General features: G+C 37.9%; 1 long non-coding RNA gene across 1 annotated transcript; it reads right to left on the bottom strand.

Moving 5' to 3' along the window:
• Positions 1 to 3,477: 3,477 nt before the first annotated feature.
• LOC121133117 lies at positions 3,478 to 12,062 on the bottom strand. Its single transcript, XR_005869852.1, has 3 exons — positions 11,843 to 12,062; positions 9,942 to 10,034; positions 3,478 to 3,744 (listed from the first exon to the last, which is right to left on the bottom strand). It is a non-coding gene; the product is annotated as an uncharacterized LOC121133117 (long non-coding RNA).
• Between the last annotated feature and the right edge of the window lie 7,779 nt (positions 12,063 to 19,841).

The raw sequence follows: 19,841 nt of genomic DNA, 5'->3' as shown, positions 1-19,841 counted from the left end.
CTGCCCAAATTTTATTATTTTCTGTCTAGACCATATTCACCTAATACTCTATTGATAAAAACATCTTATATTTATGTCTTAATACTAATATGGAGAACTCAGAGCCTTCGCAGACATTACCTCATTCAGATGTCCACAATGCATCTCTGAGGTAGAGAGGTGACAGCATTATAAATGTTAATGATGACATTAATACCAGTATTTATGCAGTGTCTTTTCCCCCTCAGGAAATTTTTGTTGTATATAGTCTCTCATTCCTCACAAAACCAAAATGATGTGCATTAAAAGCAAGAATTATTGACTCTAAAATGGATGTGACAGGAAGTTAAAGGGAGCATGTGCCTGTGGAATTGACATGGTCAACATCCCATTAGATTGATTTTAATAATATTTATAAATACTTTTATGAGTATTTCTTTAACCTTTCCACTCCTGGCAATACAATGTGCCTAATGATGCTGTCTATGCCTGATTCTTTCTGCTTCCTTCAGTGCCTTTTCTTTCACTACCCAGCTCTTTCTATGACAGAAATCACACTACTTCAAAGAAAGGGCCTAGTAGGCTTCAAGTAAGCATTTGTTTTAGTAAACCATTGAGTCTTTTGTAATTCAGCTTCCTCACATAAAAATGAAAATACAATATCTCTCTTAGTTGCTAGTAAGGTAGCTTGAAGAACCAAGTCTGGTACATTTGAAAAAGCAGATTGCAAGCTGTCATGCACCCGTCAGGGAACATTGCTTAATAGTGTGATATTACTGAGCACAGAAGACTCGCTCCCTCAGACAGCAAGTGGGCAAAGGGACTCCTTCTGAAATCACTTTATCACAGCTGATAGCCAAACTAAATGGAGGGACTGAAAAACAATAAATAAGGTCTTAAAATGTTTCTCAAATTAAGATAGAATTACAGAGACCTCACAAGAACATTGTAACATACAAACCTGTGAATCTGTATTTCTGTGGAAGCAGGAGGATATTGAGTTTGGGATCAGTCTGAACAAACAGGGGCTTTGAGGCTGTCTTGGGATACACAGCAAGACTTTGTCTCAAACAAAACAAAACATCATTTCTGATGTTTTTTATTTCCTGACCAACCTGAGTAAAGTCAAATTTCGCTAATTTTATTGCCTTTTGAAGGCAAAGTTTTGGGAAAACTTTGAGAGGATTGGGTTAAGTGCTTATCACTATTTTTATTATGATAGAAAGTTAAATAATAATTAGAAAAATGCTTCAAAATTAAAATTCTTCATGTTTACTTATGTGACTAAATGAGAAGCTACATTGATTATAACTAAGCTTTAAAAAAATTAAATAAATAAAACTGTGGGCCTAGAGCGATGATTCAGCAGTTCTGGCTCACATGGGAATCTATTGTTCTCCTCTTGTAAGAAAAGGCCCAAGGAAATTTAACTTTCACAATATATATTCTTCTAAAATTAAAGTAAATAATGTTGTGATTTGATGTTTGAGGAACTGTTCTTCCCTTTATATTCAATCCAACAGCATGTCTGAAACATGTCAAAATCTCTGCCTTGTTATGTTTGACATCAAAAGTAAACACCAAAACAAATGTTACTGCATGGTTTTCTGTCTTGTTTTGCATTTTCTATTATTTAAACATTTATTTATTGTATTTTATGTATAGAATTGGATGTCTGCATACATATGTGCATATACATATACATACATACATACATACATACATACATATATGTTCACCACATGCTTATCTGGTGTCTTCCAAGGCCAGAAGAGGGTGCTGGAGTTTCTGGAATTTTAGGAGTCACAATGTGGAGGCTGGCATCTGAACTCAAGTCCTCTGCAAGAGCAGTAAATGTTCTTAAAAGCTGGGCTATCTCTCTAGACTTTCTCCTGCTTTTCTTATTTTTGTTGTAATCACAAGAGATCTCTAATTTTAATTTTTTTAGTAAGCTATATCTGTTTACTGGATTGTTAAGTTACCTAGTCTCTTCCTCACTGGTTTTGTTTTAAATCTATTTCCTTCTTTGTTTATGTCATTCACTATCTACACATTTATTCTCACTAAATTCTAAACTGTCAAAATTTAAAAATTAGATAGTTATAAAAAACTATAATATAATTTCAAATTACATTAAAAAACAGATGTAAACTTCTATAGTTTCAGTAACTTAATACTAGTTTTACTGAATATTTTAAATTGATTCATGTTTCAGCAAACTATCCCTTTTTCATTGTAAAAACTGTTTGATTGTAGAATCTCCACCAGTGTTAGTCAATTTTTTATTCATTAAAATTTCATATGAATATTTCAGCAGCAACACTCTAAAACTATAAGCAAGTCCCCAATTAAATGTCTTCTTCTATATATCAAAAAGGAAATTTAAAAATTGAAATAAAGTTAATACTGTGACAGTTACTGTAGGTGGTCTTCATTTTATTTTCTCACATTAACATTCTCAATGCCTCTGTTCATAGAAATGCACATTATTAGAATTTTAGCCTACTTCATGATGGTCATTCACCTCCTCAGCCAAAGGTTGCCTGCATAACCCATACTGTGGGATTTAGTAATTGCTATATTTACATTTGAAGCATCTAAATCTACAGCCTTTTCTCTGGAGCAAAAATCTACATGATTCATATACCTTTTAGAGAGCCATCTAAAAGTAAAACACAAGAAAGAATTAAACTCATAATTGGATAAATGAGTTCTAATGAATTATACCTGTGCTTCCTGGAGCTAATTTGTTAAACAAAAATGATTTAAGATAGTTTCCAATAAGATGAAACTAATAGCAATTTATGTGATCAATTCTATTTTTGCTTGCCATACCCAATAGCTATTCTCAGTCCAAATCAGAGAAGACAACTGAACCAATTCCCTCCCACTGAACAGGAACACAGGTTAAAGGGGAGGGGTTAGTCAGTCTTGTTTGGTTCTGAGCAAGCTAAATTAGTGTTATCCAAAAGAAAACTCTGAGCTTGGCAATCTGTCATCTTGGCTTTACAAGGAATGCCAGCGACAAATGTTCAAGTGGACAAAAATGTCTCCTCCATTCATAATAAAGGGATGAGGGTGTGGTCATGCATCCACAGATCAAAGAGTAGTTGACATTTAGAGCTTATTAATAAATCTTATGCTTTGGTAAAAAGAAATATTGAGTCACAAGGACTGCAGACACTAATTCCAGAGTAATTGCATGATGGATAAGGACACTTGGAAATACCAAGTAGCAGGGAAATAAATATAGAAGGACCACTGCAATACCTACGTAACATATTCATCAGGAGCTCTAAAACAATATTGGAGTAGTGAATCTTACAGTATTAATTCATCAAGATCTCCCCTTAGGAAAGAAGTCTTGAGAGCACAGTAAAGGGTCACTTTTTACTGTTTATTTTAACAAAAGGATGGGATTGCATTAGTGTAGGACAAAGTAAATATTGATTTGAGAACCTAGAGCATACAGTAAAACATCAACCTTTTAAACCCTTTTAAAGAAATCCAGTCATAAATAAAGTTCATCTGTACTATATTCTCTTCTTCAGGAAAACAATTGATACATAATTCATCCATAAAGTATCTTCACATTATCTTTCCTGAAGGCTACCCAGACAACTTCGTCACAGTATCATTATGGCATAGAGATTGCATTTGTCCACTCTTCCAAAAGGGTGTGTTGTACTGTTTGAAACCCTGTTTTATTTATGGCACGATCTATAAGAGCAACTTTTAATAGTTCCACATGAGCTGAGCTGAGTGCTAAAAGACAGAGATGACAAATGTTAGTATTATTCTAGCCATGATAAAAATAGAATAAACAACTACACTTTTGGATTCAGGAAAAATAACTTTGAACTCCACCAGGTCATGTCTTGTTCATTTATCTCCTATAATTTTATGCAAAAAAGACACCATAATCGAACTAAGAATATTGATGTTTCAGGGAAGAGGGCCTAGGCCCTGTCCAGATGATATGACAAACTTTTGGGATCCCCCATGGAGGGCCTCACCCTCTTTAGGGAGTGGAGGGGAAATGGGGTGGGGGGATTGGTGGGGAACGAGGGAAGAGGGGAGGAAGAGGGAGCTGGATTGACATGTGAAGCAGGCTTATTTCTAATTTAAATAAAACAAAACAAAAAGAATATTGATGCTTCACAACAATAAGTGATTACTATTAATTGAGCTTTATTTCCATGAATATAATATGTTGTAGTGGCATTATTTGAGATTTGTGTATTAAAAACGTATTCAGCATTGTTGATGGTGAGGTTTGGGGTGAAACAGTAAGGGGTTACTATTCACTAAGCATAGTCTTTTGAGGTCCAGAAGACTTAATGTAAATATGATATTGTCTCATTACAGTTTTATTCACAAATATAACATTTCTCTGGGGTTATTATAGGTTTAGGCAGGCTCCAATTGGCATGTATGTATGCCAATATGTAAGAGGTAAAGATCAATAAGGAGAGAGGTCTGCTAAACCTGCAAGAGTTTTCATTTAGGCTCTCAGCTCCATCACTCATTCCCTTGATGTTGTAGGAGATGTGACAGAGAGAAAAATGAGAAAGTTGGCCTTTGGATGTCTCTGGACTGGAGGGTGGAGACAAACAGATTGTATCCCATGTTTTCCATAATCAGTCTCCAACCATAGAAAGTTTCCGTCTGCTGGCTGCAGTCACAGCCTAGGGCACCTTCATCCTTATCTCTGTCTTATTCTGGGGCTATTTCTACTTCCTGACCCTATCACCACTGTGTTCTTTAACTTCCACTGTTCTGGTTCAGATTTAACAAAAGAAAATGATTCAAAACTATGTTAAAATTTATGCATTAGTGGCAGCACTGTTCATAACAAGGACTATTTAAAGACAACCTGAATATTAAGAGGTCCTTTGAGATATGATATACCTATTTTGACAAAAGTTGTACTGTAAGGTACTGCTCAGACTTCCTTTGAGATGAGTCACCTTCCCTGGATGTTAAAAAGTTGCTTACCAAGAGTTTAGATAGTTTCCTAATTGCTTTGGGTAATGAAACTCCCTCACACTAAGGTAGCCTGATTCCTTTAGAAAAGTTTATTCAAAGACTATTGGGTATTGAAGGGACCATCCTAACCCCTGCTTTAGCAGTCGTAAACAGGCTGCAGTAAAGACTTTGCTGGGCCTGCCCTAGTCACTAGGAGGTCAGATACCCTCCCTATGGCAAGGACCCAATCAGAAGTTAGCTGGCAGGGCTGTGCTTTCTGGCTCTGGGCATTCTTCCCTATAAGTGCGTAAGAGTGACTTGCAGAGCATAGCAACCACCCTGGGAGGGCCTATGGACCACAACAACCAGTTGACCAATCAACACAGGACAGGTCGTCCATGCCCAGAATTACACCAATCCTGAGACTGTTGCATACCCTGGACTCTCCCCTTATGCTGGCCCATAAGTTCCCAGCCTCGTGGTTTCTCAGAGTCTTTCTCCAGCTATCTGCAGAAATGAACAGACAAAGGGCCCAAGCTAATGGGGTTAACTCGTTAAACAACAATAAAAGACTCTTTGCTTTTGCATCTGAACGAGTCTCTTGGTAATTTGGGGGATTCAGAATCTGGGCATAACAGTATGAAGGTGTAAAGACTTCATTTCAAGTGGGAATATCCCTGAAGGAATGTCTCTTCCGTATTTGCCACAGTATTTGGCAGTGCTATTTCATTACTGCAGAGAACAAGAAAACGTTGCACATCACTTTAATCACAGAACTTACCATATAGGTGCTCAAAGGAGGTCTATTGCATCAGAAATTCAGTTTACTAATTGACATGTAGGCAATGGGGGTCCCAGATAATTATTTTTGTCTTCACATATTTCAGAATGGTGTTAAGCTATCACAATGATTATGTAATAAAAATTCACCACCATGTAAAAGCATATACAAATATTCTTTTCCGGTTAAACAAATTAAATTTTCTAATAAGATACTTTGTGGATAAGAATGCAAAGAGAATATTTAATCACAAGACATTGTGATATTAAATGTCTAGTAAAATCCTCAAGAATTCAGACTCATATGTAATAATCTTGCATTGAATCAAGAAAATGACTAGCGTATACAAGAATAACCAGATATTTTGGAGAATGTATAATGGAAAATGGCATCATTTTCCTTCTTACTCTATCCAGAGCTGATGTAATCTCTAAATCAGAGCTTTGTGATGCCTGACTTCTCCATCCGGTCTCCAACAGTAACAGGTAGTTGTTAATGCTTAAAAAGATAGCATCCATTGCCACTAGTTTAAGGTAAAAATGGCCTCTGTCAATTTAGAACTTCATGTTTCACTAACAACAGGCCTTCCTAATCCTTGTAAAGTAATCCCAGTGTGTTTAAATCAGGTTGTGTTTCTTGGGAGTGCTTGCTCTTCACACTTCAACAGGGCTTTGCACTCACAATTTTATGGTGCAAAAGAATGAAACTGAGAGGAATAGCTATTCAATGTAAAGATATTGAGAGACTATGGTTTACCCATTTGTGTGAATTATTTGTAATTTTAAAACATGGCTGGAAAAAGTAATAAGATTACAAGTGTTCAGTGCTCTGAACAGAAATAGAAATTTAATAATCAAGAAACCAGACCACAAAATGTTTTTTTAAAGATTCCAAATATTCTAAAATTCCTATAAAAAGATCAGTGGGGAATCACCTAAGAAAGAGAATTGGGTCTAACTACAGCCTGTATTATTTAAACCATTCTCTTTAGAATGGGACATGTCCTTCAGTGGCTTCCTGAGAACTGAAATGACTTATGCCTTGCCAACATCTCCTTCAAGCTAAGCCAAGCCAAGCCATTGTACTTGAATGCACCATAATGAAGGCTTTTTTAAAAGAGTTCTGGGTCTCACCAATTTTGTTTTCCAGTAAGGATAAGAAACATCTATACCTTGCCTCCCATAAGCTTTTGTGATTTTTCAGTCAAACATCTTTATGTGGACACACTTAAGAGTCCACATTAGTCCAGTCCAAATAAAGCAAAATAGCACACATGAAGTTGGCTCTTGCATATATCTGTTTAAATCAAGATGGGTGACTGCCACCCCTGTTCAGTCCCATTTCAGTATATCACTTCCAACCCCTCTCTTTCCTGCCTCTTCTGAAAGTGGTGGTGCCTCTCTCCTCTTGATCATTGACTTTTCCCAGCTCTAGATCTGACAACTCCTCCAGCAATTATTTCCTCTTTTTCCTGTGCTCTCTCATTCTTCCTCTATTAATCTTTACCTTAATCTCAGTCATGCTTAGCTTCCTTCTATTTAAGCAGAGAAAAAATCCATTAAACCTTCTAATCCAGAAATAATTATTTATTTGCTTCCTTTCCTCAAGACACAGATCTTTTTGCACTCATCAAATTCTCTTCTCTCAGGTCCCACATATTTCTCAAGCCACCCCACTAAACAGTTTACCTCCATCATGAAATTACATCTGTTGTTCCAAGAACTACCCAGACATAGGAGCCCAAGCACACTGGTGCATTAAACTTTCTTTTCATTTACTCACTCTTTCATTAGCTTCCTCGACACCCGCATATACTCCCTTCCATGCAAGACTATTGAAGTAAATCATGTATTTGATTTTAGTTAATGTTCCAAGCCTATCAAAGTATGCCTCATCTAGAGTACAGCATTTATATTCCTTAACATGCCAGTTGTATAATTTTTTTATCATCATCTCTGGTGATTCCCTGTAGCTGCTTCAATGGATGGGCCTCTTCTCTTGTGCATTCATATTTTAAAGAGAACTAGACTCTTCCATCTTCTTCTAGAGGCCACTGTAACGAGGCCCATCATAAGAGATTCATGGGCTATAATATTATCATCTGGTTATTAATGTAGAAACAGGGTAGACTCTGCTTTGGGTTGACTCTTTCATGTGTCTCATCAGCATTAGTGATTTAGTACTAGAGAACACTACGAGGAATAAAACAACATGGGAGAAAACGTTGGAGCTAACTACCATACCAGCATTTAGCTTAACTATTCTTTTTAAGAATTTATATTTTTTATCTTTACATATGGTTAATTAAAAATAAATATAATATAATTTACTGTTTTCAACTTTACATTGTAAGAGTGAGTATACTAAATTATTAGGTGACATATCTCTAGGAAATTTTCTTCACACAAAACTGAAACTCTATACCAACTGTATAATTTCTCATTATTCCCCCTCACTCTAACTGAAGCAACCATCATTTGATTGTCTGCTCCTGTAAATTTGATTGCTTCAGGTCATTCATATAATCACAATCATAATCATGTAGTATTTTGTTTTTTGTGAATTTTTCCCCTTTTTGTGTGAATTTTTTCACCTAACATAATATTCTTGTGGTCTATTCATATTATGGATGAAACAGGATTATTTTTCTTTTTTAGATGCTGAATTTAATGTAGATGATACATTTAACACATTTTCTTCATCCATCATCCACTGATGGCATTCAGGTTGTTCTGTTTATTGGTTATTGTGAATATATAGAAAACCTATATGTAACCTAGACCAATTCATTTTATTTTTTTAATGATGGGGCTTGAACCAAGGGCCTTATACATACATACCAGGTAAGCACTGTATCTCTGACAAACAATCCTAATCACACTCTAATTATTTGTGTGGGGAGACATAGGGGTGTGCTTAAGTGTGTGTGTGTTCATGTGTATGCAAGTACACATGGGCACATAAATGCATGTACATGCATAGGTGTATGTGAGAGAAAGCGAGAGAGAAAGTGAGAGATGATGGAGGCCAGAAGACAACTTTAATTGTCATTCCTCAGAAACTCTCCACTGTGACCCTGTTTCCTGAGTCCTACACCATGGTCTGGAGCTTTCCCAGCAGGCTGTACCGGTTGGCCTAGGGATCTGTCTGTCTCTGCCTCACCAGCACTGGTATTAAAAGTATACACCACCATCCTTTATGTTCTTTTTTGTACAACAAGCCTTTTACCCACTGAGCTGTTTCCACATCCTCCTGGTCAAATTCTTGATCCCCAATAGATCCAGACTCACAGGTTATCCAACTAATTCCCCACATGAACGTCAAAATGTGAATAATAAAAATGTAGATTTGCCTTGGGTTTATCCTCCATCTCCCCCCACACAAGAAACTACTTTGCAAGAGAGGATATTAACAGGGATGCCAGAGGAAAACAGCTTATCTCTTCATACAAATACAACAATGTACGTCATTTCATTCTATTTTGTGCTGTCTTTTCCTAATAAACAAATACATATTTTATTTCTACTACATATTGAAGTTCTTAAGTACCCATATGCATCAATTATATAATAAAAATGAAATCCTAGATTTTGTTATTTGCTGGCACATTATTCACTCAAATGCATGTTCTGATATACTACTCTGTACTTAGTAAAGACAGCAGAAAGAATGAGATGGTTGGTTTCTACCATTAAAAGTTTTAAAACCAGGTAATAAAAACTGAAGTCTGACCAAATAATTATACTGTAACATGACCAGTGCAGAGTGAGTAATGAAGAAAATTTTATGAAGTGCTTAAGAGAGACACTGCCCAGATCAGGACAAAACAGGAAAAAATACACACAGTTTTCTGAAGGAAATGACATTGAATCCAAGGATTGCAGGATGAATATGAAATAATGATGCGCAGAGCAAAACTTACCAATGAGGCCCATCAGAGACATCTAATTATTCAACAAGAGAAAAATAATGAACTTCAGAAGATTGTTCACCTGAGGAAGAGCCGTGTTTGAACACGATGGTGAGATAAAATGCAACCTTGAGAACTGAGTTGGGAGTGAATTAATTGGAATCAACTCAGGGAAATTATCTGAAAGCTGGATCTTAAAAGGCTTGTTTAGCATATGTGCCAATCAAATATGTAGAGAACAATTCTAATAATGAAGAAAAACTTACCCACTGTTCTCTGTTTACACATAAACCCCCAACTTACTATTTTACACACCACCTTCAAGACACTCCAAGACAATTCACACTCTCATCCTCTCGCAAATACATCCATTCACAAATGGCCTTCCTGGTTTTACTGAAACAGAAAATAGAAAACTAAACTGAGTTGTTAAGTTCTTTTCCCAAATCTTATCATAGAATAAACACAAAAATTCGAATGGTCAGCCGGGCGTTGGTGGCACACGCCTTTAATCCGAGCACTCGGGAGGCAGAGGCAGGCGGATCTTTGTGAGTTCGAGACCAGCCTGGTCTATAAGAGCTAGTTCCAGGACAGCCTCCAAAGCCACAGAGAAACCCTGTCTCGAAACCCCCCCCCAAAAAAATTTGAATGGTCTAAGGGGCAGAGGTCATGTGACATACTTCACCTAAAAACATGGTGGGTGAAAATGTCCAGGATGTGTAAATGCTTGGAACTTGGAACATGATTTAATTGACTACAGCTGGATGTGATAAGCACAGAGATCCTTCTGTGTGGCAGTTAGCAATGCAATAGCACTAACTCTCTTAGTGAGGTGTGTAACCATTCACTGTGTGGAAAAACAGATGACATCATCCAGCACCATGACAACAAGGTGATCTTTTCCAGTTTATATTGAATGTTGTTAAAATGCTGCCTGATAATTATTTCAGTGTGGAAGAGACATCTCAGTAATATAATTGGAAAAGGAGACAAAAGCATTCATCAAAATGTTGGACATGTGGCCGTAAAAAATGTATTTTAAAGCTAGAAATTCCCCCAAATTTAGGAATAATACCCATAATCCCAAAATAAAATGTAATAAATCATGAGTTAATAAAGTACTCAGTGATCTGTCATGTAAATCCCCACTAATAGACATCAAATTATTTTACATTTATCTTAAATATTTGATCACTCAGAAGAAGGAGAACCAATTGTGACTTTCTGGTAGAATTAAATATGACATTTATATGTGTATAGCAACTGATCAATAGTATATCTTCTTTTTAAAAAGAAGTTTGGTTTTATTTGAATATTTTAAACCACTTAAATAATATGGAAATGATTTCTTTTTTTCTTCTTTCTTCTTTCATAACACAGCTGGTTCTATGCTGAGCAAGAAATGAGGTGGCAGGTACGTGACCACCAGTAGCCGGGACTTTAATGGCAGGCATTCCTGATCTCTCACAATGTTGTTAAAAATTTGTCACCTTCCTTGAATGGTTCCAACTTGCTTCACAGATTCCACCACCAATAACTGGTTTCATCATTATGACTGATCATGTTTTCAGCATCCTAGACCCTCAATTAACCCTTATTTTCCCAGAAGTATGACTGTTTCTCTGAAAACTCACATATATAAAGCATCCATTTCATGCTATCATCACTTGACCATTTACCTTTTAACTACCAGGCTCAGAGATGCGGAAACCTGTCAGTCAGATTCCAGTCCCTCCACCATGCTGGATCCTCAGGTCTACTAACCGTGCTAATTGGTCTCCACACTTGTGTGTTGTCTCCCGTCTATGTCCTCTATTCCCTTCCAGCCCCAACTAGTTCATTTGTTTTTCTGCCTCATTTGGATGGCATAGTTCCCCTCTTCCTGGTTATCAGTACCTACTAGCCCATCTCAGATTTCCTCTGCAGCTGTCCTGCCAATCGTCAGTACAGAGCAATTCTCACTGTATCTTTTCTCTGCTCTTGTTACCACACTGTCAACTATCACTGCAGAAACTCAAGAAAGGACCAGTTGGTTCAACTACAAATTTATGATACCTAATCTCAGCCCCTCTGGGACTTCCTGGATAGCCTTTCATTTGCCCAGTTTCCAACCAATTTTTCTACAGTCACTTTTCCAAAATTCTTTCATTCTCAGCCTTTATTTAAGCCCACCCTCTCCCATAACTCCCAGCAAACAACCTCACCTCCTATTTCCATGAATTATGTCATCAGAGGACATGGACTCTCAAAGCTGTCTCCCTCGATGACTCCTCTCTGGTAATTCCCTTCTAAAGCCAAGCATAAGGTCAACAGAAGACACAGGCAGTCATTAGATCATACCTCTTACCAGGATGGGGAGAAAATAAAAGTTGTGTTTCTCACATAGGTATTAGAACACATGAAACAGAGACTCTGGTAGTGAAGACATTGCCACTTTGTTCTTCTCCTTCTATTGTGATAAAATGCCCTGGGGGAGGGGACTTAAAGGGGAAAGAGTTGTTTGTTTGTTCCTTACAGTTCCATGACACAAGAGTCACATCAAAGGCAGCTGAAGCAACTGGTCACATTGCATTCACAGTCAGAAGAGAGCAATGAATGCATACATGCTGCTGTTCAGTTCACTCTCTACTCAGTCCACTCTCCAGATGTCTCTTCCCACATCAGTTAATGTAATCAGGGTACCTACACACACACATACACAAACACACAGTATGTCCAAGGCCTATGTTTCACCTAGTTGACAATTTTATTTACATCACAACAGCCCAGGTGAGTCTCAGGGCAGGGAACATAAGGAAAACAAGAAAACTGAGAATAGTGACCTTCTCCAGTGGAAGATGGTGGATGTGAATTCCATAGAAGACTCATCAAACGACTTAGACTATATTTAACCATTTCATGAGTATGAGTTTTATATGACTATTCCAAAGTTGTTTAAAGTTGTATTGAAGTACACTAGGTTCAGTAATGAATTAGGTTCAGTAACTCAAGAGTCTTTAATCTTTCACAGCAAGATATGTTCAACTCTAGAGGCAATCTCCACTGTGTAGAAAACTATTAAATTTTTAAAAATCCATCATTATGTATGTTCATCTATCTTACTGTGTGTTGCTCTTTGTTGACATATTATTTGTCTCAAAAATCCTAAAACTGGAAAGCACAAGCCTTCCTCATTATGTATTCCAAATACCAATGTCTTCTTCTTGCTGTTGAATGGGTGTTAAGCTTCAGCGGTAGTCTGCTGCACAGCATTGCGCTCATATGGTAAATGAAAACAACTTAAAGAGGTTCAATGTGTTTCTCAACAAAGCTGTCCTCAATGGCAAAGTTTTACTTGTATTGCTTGCTTCCTTCCTTGTGAGTGAAAACCCCAAATGGTGACACAATCTTGACACTTCCTTCTCACAAGGAACTTACTCACTCTCAATGCTCAGCTCTGATGCCTTTGGTCTTCCACCTGCACAACCCTAGTGTCAGGGCTGGTGAACCCATCTCTAACTGGTGGTGTCTCCTTTGTTGGACACTAAATGTGCTCTGGTCTGTTTCCTGTCTTATAGTTCTCACCATGCCTGAGTCTCATCACTTCATCTGAATCTGTCCAGCATTAATTAGGGATATTGTGTGGGGTGCAGGCCTCAGTTCCCTTCACTTGGTAGTCTCAGTTCACACAATACTCGGTGCCTGGCTGTCAATTTCACATGGTCTCTACCTTCAGTATCTCCCCATCATGTACAAATGCTTACAAATCACTGCTGTTTGCCTGCAAGGAATGTCCATCTAGTCTGTACAGCTGGGCCATAAGCAATTGAGCAGTCACTGCCCCTTGCTGTAAGAGAGAGACAGAGAAGGGGGGAGGAAAGAAGAAAGGAAGGAAGGAAGGAAGGAAGGAAGGAAGGAAGGAAGGAAGGAAGGAAAGAAGGAAAGGGAAGAAACTTATTTCAATACTGTTAACAAGTTGGATAATTCCATATGTAGACATATTCCCATCTATGTTAATCAGTGTCAATAAAATTAACACTTCTGATATTTTTCCCTAATCCCTGTTCCTGTCTGTGAAATAGCATCAAATTCAAGGAAAAAAGGAGACTGACTACTGTTTAGCTCTGCAACATATCAAGAATGAGCTAAGGAATGAGAGGATTAGTAAATGAAGAATAAAAACATGAAAAATGTCTTAAGCATTTTGGGCATAAGGGATGAGATGGGGTTTTAAGTAAAACTTTATGGCAGAGAACTTTCAAATGAAAAAGAAATGTTAGTTACTCAGAATATAGAGACTCACAGTCTGTATGAGTAGTATAGTGGCCTATTTAAAAGAAAAGTGAAAGACAGGTGTGCTATCTTGCAAATGAAGAAACCCGAGTCACTTATAAGGTAGGCATTGTTACCCATTGGTACATATCAAAGTACACATTAACATGAAGAGGAAGGAGCCCAATCACAGGGATCACGTGGGTGAAAAGAATGAATGACATTGTAATGCAGAAAAGAAAAAGTGAGAGGAAAAGCATTGCCCACTAATTGAGGCTGTGTGATTAAGTCACCATAGTGGAAGATAAAAACAGTCTTGTTTTCTCCCCGTCATGACTGTGAGTAATAGATCTGAGGTAGACAGCTGAAAACTGTGTTTTCATTAAGTGCTTGAGACAGTTTAATGAAAGGCCAGATTTGAGGATGTGATGCTTATTTTCATTCACTTATTTGTTTGTTTGTTTGTTTGTTTTGTCTGCCTGCATGTATGGAGGAAGGGAGTTGTGGTGAATGCCACAGAACACATTTGGAAGTAGGAGAATAGCTTCAGACAGTTGGTAAAACATGAATTCCAGGGATTGAACTCAAGTCATCAGGCTTGGCAGCAGGTGCCTTTAACCACTAAGTCATGGTACCAGTGCAAACAATTTTACCATACCATTTCCTGCTTACACAATTAAAATTTCTCCTATCTTCACATCTTATCAGCTCTAAAATACTCTTCTATCACTTGTGTAGTAATTCTCTGTGATTGAAACATTCCTTTCTGAAGGGAAACTTCTTAAGACTGAGCAAGTTCTAAAAAGGAGCACCTTAAATTTTGAAAATTCAATAGCTCACAAGGCTCAGGAAATCCCTGAAGCTTACCAAATTCATAAGCCCCCGCCCCATCTAAAGACTATATAATTAGTAAGAACTGCTGAAAAGAAGAGACACTTTGACCTGCCAAGATATCTGAACATCATGCAGAGAGCACCAGGGTCCCAATATTCATGAGTCATCACCTGTGATGGGGTGGGCTTTCAGTGCAGCAGCTGCCTCTGAACTATTCATGCTTTTGTCAGTAACACCTCACCCAGACTCCTGTAAGTAACCCTGGTAGACTTACTGCTTCAGCATGTTGGACTTTGGTGCTACCTTTTGTGAAAGTACTTTGGTACTTTGGTCTGTCATTGGTACCCTATATGGGATGAGTAGACATCTATTCACATTTCTCTAAGAATGATGTCACACAAGCCTATTTTAAAAGATAGTTTTAGTTCAGTCTCACATGAGTTAGCCAAACTCACCACATACTTGCCACAGAAACCTCTCTGCTTTTAGGAGATCTCCTTAGCCCAGCAGAGGACCTTCTTCCCCTCTTCTACACATGACAGAATTCTACATATTCTCCAAATTCAGGCAGCTAATGCTTCTTGTCTAAAAGCGCTGCCAGCTTGTTTCATCCCATGGGCTCTGCTGTCTACAGGATCACTCACATGGATTGCCTGTGTCATTAACATTGGCCTCATCTATAAATTTAAGTTCCGAATAATTATTTCTTTGCACCCTGCATTCTACTTGTGAGTCCATAGAGAGTTCTCATAAATTAATATAGGAAAAGGAAAATCAATGGTATTGGATAATATAGTTAAAAATCCAGGTGCATCAATTCCCTTTACTCGGCATTCACTTCATTCCCTAGAAAATTTAAGATTGTCTCTCAACAGCCCCGAAATTTCTTTGTACCAGCTGTGTTGTTCCTCTCTGCCTGTCAGGAACAAATCTTCTATACAGGATCAAAGTCTTAGAGTGCCCATGGATCTGGGATAATATTCTTCACCTAAAACGGATGAAGACTAAAAGCTGATCCTAAGCAAGTATTACCTCATCCTTTGGAGTTATTATTAGACTAATTTTTGTTCCGAGAGAAAAGAGTGAACAACTTTAGCATCCATTCTCCAACCTAAGTATGCAACTTACCTTCTCTCTTTACTTAATTATCAAATAGGGACTTGGGGTTTCTAATCCCTTTCAGCTGCTCTAGCAACCTTAAAAATTCTCAATAATTTAAGAAGGCTTCATCAGTGAAATACCACCTATGTGCCCATTCATTCCCACATAGTATCTGGAAATGGGATTCTCTATGTTATAGAATGTATGTTAAAGAGGAAAATGCACCACAGTTAGTTGCATTATTGCAGAGTGCCTCTCTTGCAATTATTGTTAATGTTTGAATAACGTAGACTGAATATTTTGGGGCCCTAAACTTTCTTTTTAATTTTTTTTATTTTTAAATTTAAATTAGAAACAAGGTTGCTTCACATATCAATTACAGGTCCCTCTCCGTTTCCCTCCCCTCATCCTGTGTCCTGCCACCAACCCCCCCCCAATATTCCCTCATATCCCCAGGGAGGGTGAGGCCCTCCATGGGGTGTCCATAGTCTGTCATTTCATCCAGGGCAGGGCCTAGACCCTCCCCCCAAGAGTTCAGGGTGAGAGTGCATCTCACATTGTTGGATGGGAGTCCAAAGTCCATTTGTTTACCCTGGATAAATACTGATCTACTACCCAAGGCTCAATAGATTACCTAGGCCTCCTCACTGACACCCACATTCAGGGGTCTTGATCAGTCCCATGATGGAATCCCAGGCATTAGCCTTGGATTCAAGAGCTAACCCTTATCAGGTCAGCTGTTTCTGGGGGTTAAGGCAGCCCAGTCTTAATCCCTTTGGTCATCAGTCCTCCTTCTCTGTCACTGGATTTCTTGAATTCAGCTCTGTGCTTAGCTGTGGGAGTGTGCCTCTGCTTCCATCTGCCACTGAATGAAGGTTCTGTTTCCCAGACTCTCTGGCCATGGGATTGTAGGCTGGCACTCCCCAGATCTATATCTGAAATCCATATATGAGAGAGTACATGCCATGTTTCTCTTTTTGTGACTGGGTTACCTCAATCAGGATGGTTTCTTCTAGTGTCATCCATTTGCCTGCAAGTTTCAGGATTCCGTTGGCTTTTTCTGCTGAATAGTACTCCATTGTGTAAATGTACCACATTGTCTCTATCCACTCTTCAGTTGAGGGGCATCTAGGTTGCTTCCAGGTTCTGGCTACTACAAATAATGCTGCTCTGAACATAGTGGAACAGGCATCCTTGTTGTATGAATGTGGCTCCCAAACTTTTAAAAGATGTTTTTATCTACTTGTCATCCAAAATTTTGTCTAGAAAATACCATGTTGTGATCTGGGGTTTTAAAACAAAAGAGGTTTTCTCTTACTACCACAGCTTAAATATCTTTGGAAGAAGTCAACAGCACCTCCATGTATGTATTCATATTTTACACGAATCTTTGTGAACACACTTCTATTTATTCCAAACAAGGTACCAACAACAGTCCAAAGAAATGACCCCATCCAAGTTTAGCTTGGTGAGCCAGTAAGTTGACTTGGATTACTTGTAAAAGCATGTGTAATTCATGCCCCCTCACTGGAAAGTCCATCAGTTACCTTACTGAAAGCGTGGGTTATGTCCCACAAAAGCTATAGCCCATGAGCTCCCTGCAGGCATCTCAGCCTACAGAAGAGTTTCTACTCAAAAGCAATTACTTCTGCACGTACGATCTTAGGAAGAAGTCATACAAAACACAACTTTCTGAGCATCTGAGCCTGGTAAATTGCATGAGCTTCCTGAACTATGCAAGATGAATAGCTTCACTCCTTCCCCTAGAATGCAATGGTTCAATTAAGAGAATATAACTACACCACACTGTAGAAAGAAGCAAAGAATCACTCTCTCAGAAAATGTTCATGTGAAAAAAGATGAATCCTGAAAGAATTGGCTGCTGATTGATGATTAGTTGATGAACAATTGATGGCTGATTGATTGATTGATTGATTGATTGATTGAGCAACAGATAGACAGTCCCTGGGAAGGCTAAAGTCACTGATAACTATGTTTCCATATTAGACCTATGGTGTACACAAGAAAAGTAAAGGTAGAAAGAAGCAAGTAAAGTTGATGTCAAACTACTATCAAAAGGAATTAAGAGAAAACACAAAAGCAGTAGAGGGGTTGGCATTAAAATCATAGATATCCAGTGACTAGCTCAGAAATAGAAATACTTCTCAGGTATATCTCAGATTATTTGAAGTTAAGGGGGGATCTATTCAAGAGAAATTTGAGGGAATAAATGTGCTAAAGCTACCAAAAGAAACTGGGATGACTGAAATTGGACTGCAGACTAAAATAGCATTTTATTTTGTTTTTTTTTTAAATTTCATACACGAGTGTTGTATTTATATCATTTTCAACTCCTATTCAGTTTCCTGACTCCTCTCAACTTCAGTACCTTCTTCTTTAGTTATTGTTACCCATATACACATTTCTATTACACACACACACACACACACACACACACACACACACACAGCCTGTTAAAGCCCAGTCAATGTTGCTGATGTATGTATTTATTTAGTTCTTATAACTTTCGATTGGATAACAAATCAGGAGGCACTTCTTCAGAAAAAAATAATGATGTTTCTGTATTTCCCATAGAAACCACTAAAAAGTATCCATACAGAAACACTGGGATCCCTTATGATGTAGAAACTGGAATTGAGTATAAATACTCAACTAACTACAGTATGAATCCATTAGACCAGGCAAATCTAGCTTATGAACATGAGAAGACTTGGCAACAAAATCACTGTAGTGCTTTTAGTCCTGTCAATAATACACTATATCTATAAACAAGACCATTTTGCTTTATTCAAGATAACCACTCCCAAGTTCCTAAAGAAGGCAGAATTATAGATGTGTATATTGCCAGGTTTCTTCAAGTAGAAATCATTCTACAATGGGAACTGAAGCTAAATAATAAATAGTGGGATCCCCTCTCCATATGTTATGCACAATATTCCCTGGAGAATGCTGTCCCCATGGATTTCATGATGCCTTCCTCTTTTTTCATTTGGCTTATAACAAATGGGAACTCCTTTAACATTGTTGTCAAGAATGTGATGATTTTAAGTAAAGACAAAAAAGAAATTAGTGTTTGATCCTCATGTATGATCCATATGTACTTTCTGAAAATAAAGTGCTCAACAGAAAATGAAAAGAATAGGATTACTCTTGGTTTCAAAATTCTAGAGTAATTTGATAATCATAATGATAGAATTACCTTTTTTGGCCTTTAAATGGCTAGAGACTTTAGAGTTCAATTAGCAAAGGTATCATACACAGTTGAATGTGATTCACAGTTGAGCAGAAATTTGAAAATAATATTCACTGGAACTTCACTATCAGGGCCATGTGAGTTCTATGTTCCCAGAGTTTTCCTTCCCATTAATAGCAGTGCAACCTGCATTTTCCCCCAATACTACATTTAGCTTTATTACTATATAGAAAACTAAGACTAGCTCTCTTCAGTGTTTCATTTCTCTCCCATGCTGTAGGTCACTTTAACTCTGTGGGATACTGAGGGTGGAGGTACAGCTGTGACTGTGCTTCAAGGTTAGTGAAGGTTTTCAGACTTGATCTGTTTCATGAAGGGTTCACTGAGACACTGGACAATTTTAAAACACTTTTTGACAACTTCATCTATATATATGGCCCCCTTTCTCATTCCCCTAGTACTCCCACTGGAACCCTTCCCCCTCCTCCCCTCCCCCTCCTCCCCTCCCCCTCCCCCTCCCCCTTCCCCTCCCGCTCCTGCTCCTCCTCTTCTTCTTCTTCTTCTTCTTCTTCTTCTTCTTCTTCTTCTTCTTCTTCTTCTTCTTCTTCTTCTTCTTCTTCTTCTTCTCCTTCTCCTCCTCCTTCTTCTTCCTATAGACAGATTATTTGATTGCTTATATTGAAAAGATGTTTGTCATAAAATTTCAAATGTCCAGGCCATTATCAGATGTCAGGCCATACCATGGATCACATATGACAAGTATACTTGAAGTTTTATAGCTGTGGTCTTGATTTTGGAGGCTA

This window comes from Mesocricetus auratus, unplaced genomic scaffold (assembly GCF_017639785.1).
Source record: "Mesocricetus auratus isolate SY011 unplaced genomic scaffold, BCM_Maur_2.0 Super-Scaffold_100020, whole genome shotgun sequence".
Classification (NCBI taxonomy): Eukaryota; Metazoa; Chordata; class Mammalia; order Rodentia; family Cricetidae; genus Mesocricetus; species Mesocricetus auratus.
This window is presented reverse-complemented; position numbering and strand designations above follow the sequence as displayed.